This window comes from Haliotis rubra, unplaced genomic scaffold (genome assembly GCF_003918875.1).
Source record: "Haliotis rubra isolate DU_JTF1 unplaced genomic scaffold, ASM391887v1 Scf10, whole genome shotgun sequence".
Lineage (NCBI taxonomy): Eukaryota > Metazoa > Mollusca > Gastropoda > Lepetellida > Haliotidae > Haliotis > Haliotis rubra.
In genome coordinates this window covers 2,184,996-2,197,530 of record NW_025764892.1, presented here as the reverse complement: position 1 = coordinate 2,197,530, position 12,535 = coordinate 2,184,996, and positions in this window count along the sequence as shown.

Sequence of the window (12,535 nt, the reverse complement as noted above, 5' to 3'; positions counted from 1 at the left end):
AAGTTCCTGCAAATTCTGAGGTTGGTTCCTAAGACCACGAAGCCTTCTCCCAAGTGCATCCCAAACGTGCTCTATTGGATTAAGGTCAGGGGACCTCGATGGTCAGTCCATGACGTTTATTCCAGCGTTTTGAAGGAAATTTCGTGTCAACATCGCGGTATGCGGCCGAGCATTATCATGCTGGAACTGTAGACCTGGGCCATGAGCCGCCATGAAAGGAACGAGTTCAGGGGTGAGCACCTGGTCGCGGTAAGCAGCAGCTGTGAGGTTTCCACGGATGACCAGAAGTCGGGAACGGTTGTTCCCACAGAAAGCACCCCACACCATGCAACTTCCGCCCCCGAATCTGTCGACTTCCTGTACACAACATCGGGCATACCGTTCACGGCGTCGTCTCCAGACTCTATGCCTGCCGTCCGCGAATCTGAGGGTAAACCTGGATTCATCGACAAAGACGACTCGATTCCAGTCTCTCTGGGTCCATCGGAGGTGACGTTGGGCCCACAGCAGACGTTGACGTTGATGAAACGGCGTCAATATTGGCCCACGGTATGGACGTCGAGAAGGGAGATTGGCAGCCCGCAACCGATTTCGAATGGTCTGTGAGGACAGTCGACCTCTAAACATCTCAGGCCTGGTTCGTGTAGCCGGCAGAAATCTGTCACGTAGGTGACGTAGGACGATTTGACGGTCTTCTGCTCGTGACGTCACACGTGGACGACCCGACCTTGGGCGATCAGAAGTGGTGCCAGTTTGTTGTAGACGACCTTGCAAGTCATACACAGTACGACGGTTGCATCCCATTGCTCTTGCGACGTCAATAACTGATCTTCCCGCTTGCAACATGCCAACGGCACGTTCACGTTGCACATTTGATAATCGTGGCATTTCAAGTACCGTTAGAACTGTGGTTTAAAAGTGTTTTTTCAATTCTTGAGGCCAATGCAAACACGTGCATATGAAGAAAACTTCGATGCGAAGATCACGTGATCGACTGCACGTGCAAAACCTGATTTGGCACTAACGTCATTCGCACGACGAATGGAAGGTTTTGAGTGGGCTTTGCTAACGTTTTTCTAGAGTCGACAGATAGGGATCCCATTTCGGGATTTCAAGTTACATTTTGTGAAGTTTCTTTTCTGACAGAAACGTGGAGAGGTCATTTATACTCTAAAGTAAATGCAACTTTTTGTGTGCTTAAAAGGCACGTTAAACGACATGTTGGAACATTCAGTGAAGCAACTGATTCAATATTCGTTGAGTTTGAGTGAAAAGAAACATTGTTAAAAACAGCGAAAAACAAGACACCAGCACCATGTTTGATTCATACGCCAAAACACAACAGCCTGGTGCATGCGGAAGACAAACTTCCCATGCAGCTTGTGGCAACTGGGCACAGGATAGTTCACTACATAAGGTATAGGTATTAAAACATATTCACATCACTCTGACGGTGCCGTGTTGAGTTATCATTTTGTGGAAATATACACTTACATACATTTATGCTTCAGTTACACTAGTGATACTGTATGTATGTATGTATGTATGTATGTATGTATGTATGTATGTATGTATGTATGTATGTATGTATGTATGTATGTATGTATGGATGGATGGATGGATGGATGGATGGATGGATGGATGGATGGATGGATGGATGGATGGATGTACATATGGATGGATGGATGGATGTATGGATGGATGGATGGACAAAAAATTCACGGAGGAAAAGAACTTTACCAATCCCAAACTTCGGAAAACGTGAGTTAAAATATACTGAGTCAAAAAAGAAACTTCACAAAATGTAATTTGAAAAATAATGAATACTTTTTCTCTGATGATACATCTATGTATTCGAAATGGGATCCCTATCTGTCGACTCTAGAAAAACGTTAGCAAAACCCACTCAAACCCATCCATTCGTCGTGCGAATGACGTTAGTGCCAAATCAGGTTTTGCACGTGCAGTCGATCACGTGATCTTCGCATCGAAGTTTTCTTCATATGCACGTGTTTGCATTGGCCTCAAGAATTTTGGAAAAAACACTTTTAAACCACAGTTCTAACGGTACTTGAAATGCCACGATTGTCGAATGTGCAACGTGAACGTGCCGTTGGCATGTTGCAAGCGGGAAGATCAGTTATTGACGTCGCAAGAGCAATGGGATGCAACCGTCGTACTGTGTATGACTTGCAAGGTCGTCTACAACAAACTGGCACCACTTCTGATCGCCCAAGGTCGGGTCGTCCACTTGTGTCGTCACGAGCAGAAGACCGTCAAATCGTCCTACGTCACCTACGTGACAGATTTCTGCCGGCTACACGAACCAGGCCTGAGATGTTTAGAGGTCGACTGTCCTCACAGACCATTCGAAATCGGTTGCGGGCTGCCAATCTCCCTTCTCGACGTCCATACCGTGGGCCAATATTGACGCCGTTTCATCAACGTCAACGTCTGCTGTGGGCCCAACGTCACCTCCGATGGACCCAGAGGGAATGGAATCGAGTCGTTTTTAGCGATGAATCCAGGTTTACCCTCAGATTCGCGGACGGCATGCATAGGGCCTGGAGACGACGTCGTGAACGGTATGCCCAATGTTGTGTACAGGAAGTCGACAGATTCGGGGGCGGAAGTTGCACGGTGTGGGGTGCTTTCTGTGGGAACAACCGTTCCCGACTTCTGGTCATCCGTGGAAACCTCACAGCTGCTGCTTACCGCGACCAGGTGCTCACCCCTGAACTCGTTCCTTTCATGGCGGCTCATGGCCCAGGTCTACAGTTCCAGCATGATAATGCTCGGCCGCATACCGCGATGTTGACACGAAATTTCCTTCAAAACGCTGGAATAAACGTCATGGACTGACCATCGAGGTCCCCTGACCTTAATCCAATAGAGCACGTTTGGGATGCACTTGGGAGAAGGCTTCGTGGTCTTAGGAACCAACCTCAGATTTTGCAGGAACTTGGCGCTGCCTTGCAAGAGCAATGGCGCAGAATCCCCAACCACGTGTTCACAAGCATCAGGCAGTCGATGAGGAGACGGTGTTTGGCAGTGGTGAATGCGCGGGGCGGCCATACACGATAGTGAACTGAGAAATTTCGCATTTTTATTCTTGTGACTTGACATTCTGTATACCCATGTTTTGGAACGGCGGTGTAGCCTAATGGAACTGATTATGGCACTGTCAGTGTGTCGAGTACATCACACAGATCTCAGCAATGAAATAATAACAATTTAACCATCTTACCATCTCTTGTTGTTTTATAGTGCCCTGAAGAAAGAATGTGAAGTTTCTTTTTTAACTCAGTATATAGATACCGCCCACTGCACACGGACAGCTTTCGTATTTCAGAATTTAAATCTTACTTGTATAAAGACTTCACTGCGTGTCTCCGTGATCCCGGGGTATAAAGGTGCAACAATGATCGACCTCACACGTATCTAGCAGTAGGGTAACATTAATCCCATACCATGCTAGTGTTGTAATACCCACATTCAATACCTGACGCCTCGTGTCTTCATAGCCTTCGAACCATACGTGAACCCCCCACAGATAGATTTGGTAGTGAAGCTCACAGGAACACGCCAACAAGAGCATAATATCCAACACTGGTGACACCCGATCTGATTGATATACTTTATTGAATCGTCGGTGAAACCAATACCCATCTCACGGTACAATATTGTGAGACGGTTATCTGACTTAACACGATATAGCTAGTACCATACTAGCTCTTCTTGAGTAGCATGGAACTTTTCAATAGTGAAATTTCCTTACGTCGAAGAATATTATTTCACATACACAACCTTGTATAATAGATAATAGATGTGCCCATCTTGATATTTTTTTGGAAACCAACCCATATTTTATATAAGGGCCAGTTTACAGATAACATATAGAAGAATAATGTGACATCGTTTCGTTCATGTAAAATTCCAGGCGTACAATCATCCCAGGCTTGATGTGCCAGACTTCAGCGTCATCCTTTGCACAGAAGGATGTGTGTGTTACAGAAGCTTGATTAGCATGAACTCCCCACAGTTAGATTTGGAGTGAAGCTCATAGAAACACGCCAATTACAAACCAGTGATTAATAGTATGACCACGAACGAGGCCGTCACATCCAAGTCACCAAGTCCATTACCTCGGACAAGCAGAAGCTGCCAGGGACCTTATTATGTGATGGAACAATGGGGAGAACATGTTCATTACGGTAGTACAATCATATAATGTCTCAATAATGTTGCACCATGTGCAAGTTTCCCTTGTTTAAAGTGGACGTTGGGAATGGTCAGTAAATTCCTGGCTCCAAATGAACCGCCACAACACTGGCATCATAGTACCAGTAGGAATCTCGAATTCTGCACGGAGTGATAGTCCAAAGATCATGACAGGGCGTTAATTATGTCTTCTTACTGAGTTTAGTGCCATTTTTGGTGAAGTTGAACCAACCATAAAATCAATCAATCCAAGTTTTCCGTGTGTGCAAAGAGAAGATATATTTTTGTCTTGTATGTATAACAAGCACAGGGAGGATGTACGATATTTCAGGATTTTCTTCATGGTTTTCATAGTTAATGAAGTGTACATAACATATATTCAGGCAGTGGATGCCGTGTTCCTCTCGTGGTACCGAAAAGTCTCATAGTCATAGAAATACTTGAGTTCATTTCGTCCAAAAAGCCGTACCTGTAAATACGCATAGATGACTCCAAGTATGCGACACATTTTACAAGCATATGTTTAATAGACTTACACTGCATTTGCTTGCCATTATGTATTTGTACTTACACTAAACGCCAAAAAAAAGTTACCCTCCTTCATTAATGACGGAGGTACCTACCCTCAACTGGCGTTGTGATGCGTGGACGTCCACTTCTTGGTCTGTCTACGGCGACCCCAGTCTGTCTGAAGCCCTGAATAAGTCTTATAATCGTGATACGGTGCCATTCAAGGGCGTTGGCAACAGCATTGTATGTCGACCCCATCTGCACCATCCCAATGGCTCTTTCTCTCTCTTCAGCTGTTAATCATGGGATATTTCTCGTACCTGTGTATCATTTCATATTTTCTAGGCTCTCTTCATACCTTACAGAATAATTCTACATGTGAAATGGATGCAAATACTGCTTGAATATTGCTGCGTTTTGGCGATTGATATTACTATGTGTAAACAGAAAATGGAAAAGTGTTACTTTGCAAGCAAAAATGTGAACAAAGAAATGTTTTATTTACAAATGCAAATTTCAAATTCAAAACTTATTTTTAGTAGATTTGTAAAGGAAATGAACATTAGATACACAATAGAAAATGACATAGCTTTTAGAAACAGTGATCAACATAAGTTCTTCCAAGCTTGTATGTTATATCATGTACATTTTGCATCATTGGAACAGCAATAATCAAGATCATTGAATACACACTATTACATGTACTGATCATGCTGTGGAACTCACATTACCCTGGGTGTGACCCATGGAAACACACTATTACATGTACTTCATGCTGTGGAACTCACATTACCCTGGGTGTGACCCATGGAAACACACTATTACATGTACTTCATGCTGTGGAACTCACATTACCCTGTGGGTGTGACCCATGGAAACACACTATTACATGTACTTCATGCTGTGGAACTCACATTACCCTGGGTGTGACCCATGGAAACACACTATTACATGTACTTCATGCTGTGGAACTCACATTACCCTGGGTGTGACCCATGGAAACACACTATTACATGTACATCATGCTGTGGAACTCACATTACCCTGGTGTGACCCATGGAAACACACTATTACATGTACATCATGCTGTGGAACTCACATTACCCTGTGGAACTCACATTACCCTGGGTGTGACCCATGTGACCCATGGAAACACACTATTACATGTACTTCATGCTGTGGAACTCACATTACCCTGGGTGTGACCCATGGAAACACACTATTACATGTACTTCATGCTGTGGAACTCACATTACCCTGGGTGTGACCCATGGAAACACACTATTACATGTACTTCATGCTGTGGAACTCACATTACCCTGGGTGTGACCCATGGAAACACTACTATTACATGTACTTCATGCTGTGGAACTCACATTACCCCTGGGTGTGACCCATGGAAACACACTATTACATGTACTTCATGCTGTGGAACTCACATTACCCTGGGTGTGACCCATGGAAACACACACTATTACATGTACTTCATGCTGTGGAACTCACATTACCCTGGGTGTGACCCATGGAAACACACTATTACATGTACTTCATGCTGTGGAACTCACATTACCCTGGGTGTGACCCATGGAAACACACTATTACATGTACTTCATGCTGTGGAACTCACATTACCCTGGGTGTGACCCATGGAAACACACTATTACATGTACTTCATGCTGTGGAACTCACATTACCCTGGGTGTGACCCATGGAAACACACTATTACATGTACTTCATGCTGTGGAACTCACATTACCCTGGGTGTGACCCATGGAAACACACTATTACATGTACATCATGCTGTGGAACTCACATTACCCTGGGTGTGACCCATGGAAACACACTATTACATGTACTTCATGCTGTGGAACTCACATTACCCTGGGTGTGACCCATGGAAACACACTATTACATGTACTTCATGCTGTGGAACTCACATTACCCTGGGTGTGACCACTATTACATGGAAACACACTATTACATGTACTTCATGCTGTGGAACTCACATTACCCTGGGTGTGACCCATGGAAACACACTATTACATGTACTTCATGCTGTGGAACTCACATTACCCTGGGTGTGACCCATGGAAACACACTATTACATGTACTTCATGCTGTGGAACTCACATTACCCTGGGTGTGACCCATGGAAACACACACTATTACATGTACTTCATGCTGTGGAACTCACATTACCCTGGGTGTGACCCATGGAAACACACTATTACATGTACTTCATGCTGTGGAACTCACATTACCCTGGGTGTGACCCATGGAAACACACTATTACATGTACTTCATGCTGTGGAACTCACATTACCCTGGGTGTGAACTATGGAAACACACTATTACATGTACTTCATGCTGTGGAACTCACATTACCCTGGGTGTGACCCATGGAAACACACTATTACATGTACTTCATGCTGTGGAACTCACATTACCCTGGGTGTGAGCTATGGAAACACACTATTACATGTACATCATGCTGTGGAACTCACATTACCCTGGGTGTGACCCATGGAAACACACTATTACATGTACTTCATGCTGTGGAACTCACATTACCCTGGGTGTGACCCATGGAAACACACTATTACATGTACTTCATGCTGTGGAACTCACATTACCCTGGGTGTGACCCATGGAAACACACTATTACATGTACTTCATGCTGTGGAACTCACATTACCCTGGGTGTGAGCTATGGAAACACACTATTACATGTACATCATGCTGTGGAACACACATTACCCTGGTGTGAGCTACCCCATATGTAACAGAGAAGGACGAAATAAAATATGTAAAACAAAATAAATGTTAACAAAGATCGTTATAGATGTTCCTAAACATATTTTCACAACATCAAAGACTCGTGTTACTTGTTTTCACTAATGCAAATGTTTTAAAATTTTGAAAACACAGGAATGATTATTTTACTATTTTACAGACTCTACAACAGTTGTTTCTTGTTTTAATAGTTGATAAATGATTTATTTTTGTCCCAAAGCAGAATTTTATTTCAGTCTTTCTTTTGGACATCTAAATCACTGTTATTAGTTTATTTCGGTATGGACGAAAATAGGACAGTTTAACTCTTCAGAATCTGATAAAGATGCATTTCACCTAAATATGCATTTGAGAATTATTTTCCTGATTTGCATAAAGCTGTGTTGATAAGCTTTCTTGTAAACTAATACTTTCTATGATATCTTTGATAGTTTTAAGTAATTCATCAAGGTAGGAGGGTAGCGTTTCTTTTGGCGTTTAGTGTATGTATGTATTTATTCAAATATGTGTTGTTTCTTCTTATCCCTATAGCTAATACAACTGACACTTTAGAAAAGGACGTTGCATCTTTAGTGCAGATGCACTGTAGTTGTGGCCACATATCACACAAGTACAAACAGTACTCTACGTTACAGTGAGGTGGAGTAACTTTTTGAACTTGAGACGATCAAGGTCCAAGATGAATATCGCTTTGTTTCTGTCTGTCCACATTGTTTTCAGTAAGCTGAATGAATACATGGCACGTTGTTATGGATAACAACTTCTTTTTATTCTTTATGCGACATTTCAGAGCTAAGTCTTGCTCCTCCATCAACTACCTGGTGAAGGAGCAAGATTTACAAAAACATGTCATGTATTCATGTCCGTCCAACTTGTAAATGCCTTTCAAGAACTTCCTGATCAATGAAATATAAACATATAATCAAACTCGGTAATAAAAGCCTATGCGTTTATTCTTGTCTGCTAACACCTTTCTGCGCCAGTTGTTTGAGTTGCATGGCCTACCGGATAAGCTAGGACATGCTATCAGTTTTTGCGAGCACCTGTGATCATTGATTTTCAGAAATCCATTTGCATTATTTTTACCACTTTAATCTGCCTTATTCACCCAGCGGAAACAGTTTCAGCAGATAAACGAGACAGATTGTTCCATGTGGTTGATGTTTGTTTTTTTTAAATTTATTTTTAAAGTCATTACCGTACATATTTCATGTATTTTTCTGTCCTCTAGTTGTGCCATTTGCTACCCCAGGTGTATTGTGATATGTACCGAGACACATTTATTGAGCGAAATATTATTGGTGTACAGTCAGTTAAGTAAAAAATTACCTTCACCGCCAGACTGACCACACGGAGGGGTGGAGACGTTTTCCTCAGTATACTGTTATAGTCGGTTCTCTCTGCCCACAGAGATCCTTGACTTCGGCGTCGGTAATTTGCCTTATATTTCAAATTTAAATCGTATTTATGCTTAAAGATACGAGTTCGTGCGAGAATTCGTAACCATATAGATACTAATTATGGATTCTGAATTGAAAGGAAAATGAAGCATCTTTAAAATCTTTTTTTTTAAAAACAGATTATGTAAACATCGACTTTTTTTCATTTGAGAATTGTGTGAATACAGAAATATTTATACCGATACTTTCTAATTTCTTAATGAGGTTTGGGGAGCCTAGTGGTTAAAGCGCTCGGTCGTCGCGTCGATTCCCTACATGGTTACAATGTGTGAAGCCCATTTTTTGTGTCCCCCGCTGTTATGTTGCTGAATACTTCTAAAAGCGGCGTAAACTCACTCTAATTTCTTCAGTAATGTATCAGAGTGGCTGGGATTGACTGACTTACTATGAGGATACAAAAATGACTTATTGAATATAATTATTCTTGTGCTCTTGTGAGTTAGACTCGTGAAGATCCGGGTTAGAATTGGTCTTCAGTAACCCATGCTTGTCGTAATAGGCGAATAAAGGGATCGGGTGGTCAGGCTCGCTGACTTGGTTGACACATGTCGTCGTATCCTAATTGCGTAGATATATGTTCATGATGTTGATCACTGGATTGTCTGGTCCAGACTTGCTTATTTACAGACCGCCACCATATATTGCTGAGTGCGGCGTAAAACTAAACTCACTCACCCATTCACTCTTGTGAATTAGCGCTGCAGTGACAGTATAGACACCCATCTTGACTATTGTACACTAATACTAAATTCCAGTACCTGTAAGTTATGAATGTATCTAAACGATACTAGAACTGGAGACATCATCCTAAATACCTCAATATATATCGAACATAGGCATTTGGTATATTAGGAATGGTTATAAACGTTCTTAAGCAGTCTCTATATATATTAATGTACATTGTAGGTCATAGTTCAGCATTGTTCCAACTGATCATAAACAACATAGGAGACACATTGACCAATGACCAGAGACCTTACTTCAGTCAAGAACGATTTTAGGGTCCGTCAGGAACATGACATTCAGAGATTTTGGTTCAGATCAAACCAACTGTAGCAATAAACATTGGTTCTGTCAGGATCAACTGTACTCACTGTCCTTGGTTCAATCAGAAACCATTTTAGACCTTTGGTATGCCAGGCCAAAACACCTGTGTTGGGACAAAGGGAACAATGACTATGGACCTTGAATCAGTCTCGAACATGCTGTATTCATGTGTTTTCTAATATCTTGACATACATCTCAACTGCTGGTATCTGTACACTCTGTTTGGTGGCATGAAAGACAAACAGACAGACAGACAGATGATTTTATTTGTATGGATGGCCATGAGGCCAACAGTACATCAACATTCATAATAGTAAAGAGTCCGGAGCGCCTGGACATTGATTCACATATGAACTGTATGTGATGGTACTTTTGAATTGCTGATTTTGAATTCAGAAGAGTTACAAATTTGTGATAGTTGGGGTTGGTGCAGTAATAACATGGAAGGTATTTTTTCCGAAGATCGTTGTACAATGGACATTCTAATAATACATGATATTCATTTTCTAATTTATTAAGGCAATGTGGACACATGGCAATTGCGATATCTGCACTTTTCGATCTTCTGTATAATTGTATGTTAAAACCGGCAATACCACATCGAATTTTTGTCAGTGCTCTACGCAAACGAGCAGAGGGCAAGACTCGTAGGTAAGTTTCCGGCATTATGTCAAGTTTATAGGTTGAATATGTGTGTAAATATTTGGAAGCAGACACGGTAGCTGACCACTCTTGATAATAAATATCTTTACATCTTTGTTTGAATATACACATGAACAATTCTTTATTACCTACATCTTGGTTCAACCAGGCATAAGACAAGCCATGCTGGAACAATAACTCTCACACTGCTGAGGTCCAATTAATATCTCCAGAATCATCTAAACGTTTTAACACGAGATACGCTTGTTTCGAAATACGAGAATCAGGCTGTCTGAGCAACCGTATCCAGTATGATATTACTCTAGCTTTGTAATTTACGTAGAGTGGATATCGTCCACACTCAGCTAAAATAGCTTTTGTGGGTGAGAGGTAACCAGTTCGTAAGACAAATTTGCAAAAATTTGAATGTACCTTTTCAATGTTGTGTCGATACACTATCCCCCAGATTTCTGCCCCGTATAATAGGATAGGTTGGATTTTTCCATCGAAAATTTTAAAAGCGATGTCTGGAAGCACTGATTTATAGGTACAGATAAATTTCTTGATTGCATACAGAGCCTTCTCGGCTTGCTTTAGAGAACATATTTCTACACGACAAAGTTAATCCCAAATATTTGTAATAATTGACAGTTTCAAGTTTCTCATTACCAATTCTAGAATGTAAAGTTTCTTTTGTAAATTTATAACACTGTCCCCAAAGATACAACAGGATGCTCTCTCTTCTGTTGCCTAGGGTAGTCTCGTTTTTAAGGCTTTCGCTCGTCACGCTGACGACCAAGGTTCGATTTCCAAACCGTGATATTGCTGGAATGGTGCTAAAAGCGGCGTAAAGCCCAACTCACTCACTCACTCACTCACTCACTCACTCACTCACTCACTCACTCACTCACTCACTCACTCACTCACTCACTCACTCACTCACTCACTCACTCACTCACTCACTCACTCACTCACTCACTCACACTCACTCACTCACTCACTCACTCACTCACTCACTCACTCACTCACTCACTCACTCACTCACTCACTCACTCACTCACTCACTCACTCACTCCTGTTCCCAGTCTAGTATTGTCATCCGTTCATGCTGTAATGGCTCAATTATGGGAACATGCTTTCAGTTTGAAACAAATCAGTAATTGCCCTGTCGTGTCTCATGTCCGCTCCAACACGTGACTGTCTTGTTTTGTGTACAGGTCACAGCCAAACAAACCTATATCGTGAGTGTCGGATGCTACAGGTAATGCAAACCATGCTTACCCTTTCATGAAAACCTGGTGTCATCACTGATTGTAAGAGATCTATTTATCATATACTCTTCGGGATAGTCTGTCCTACAGACCCTGAAACAAATGTATCTAAGAAAGCCCACGCAAGTCTAGAACATGTGTCGAGTGTGGATTACCACAGTATGAGGATCTGTCCAAATGTGTTCAATTCACAAGTGAGAACAGAACTTGTGATCATCAGATAATATCTAGCTGGCATTAATGATTAGTGAAACTGAAAATACAGAAAGTCTCTGGGCTCCATTGGATTATATTTTATGAGCGTAATTTAGACTTTCTGTAAACTATGTTCATTTCCGAGACTATATGTTATTCTATTTTCATGTCCGTGTGTAACACTCACATCACTTACACTTTCACCGTATTTGGTTGGGGTCTTCTCATCAACGGCTAACCTAATTAGTTCATAAGGAATGCTATTTATGTTAACACAATGTAAAACTTCTTTGTAAATTTAATGTTCTAAGCCTTTAAGGAGGATGGAAACATTTGAAATCACATATAAGATATTTTTCAGCGCCATCATTTACTGAAGCATTAATACACGCTAAT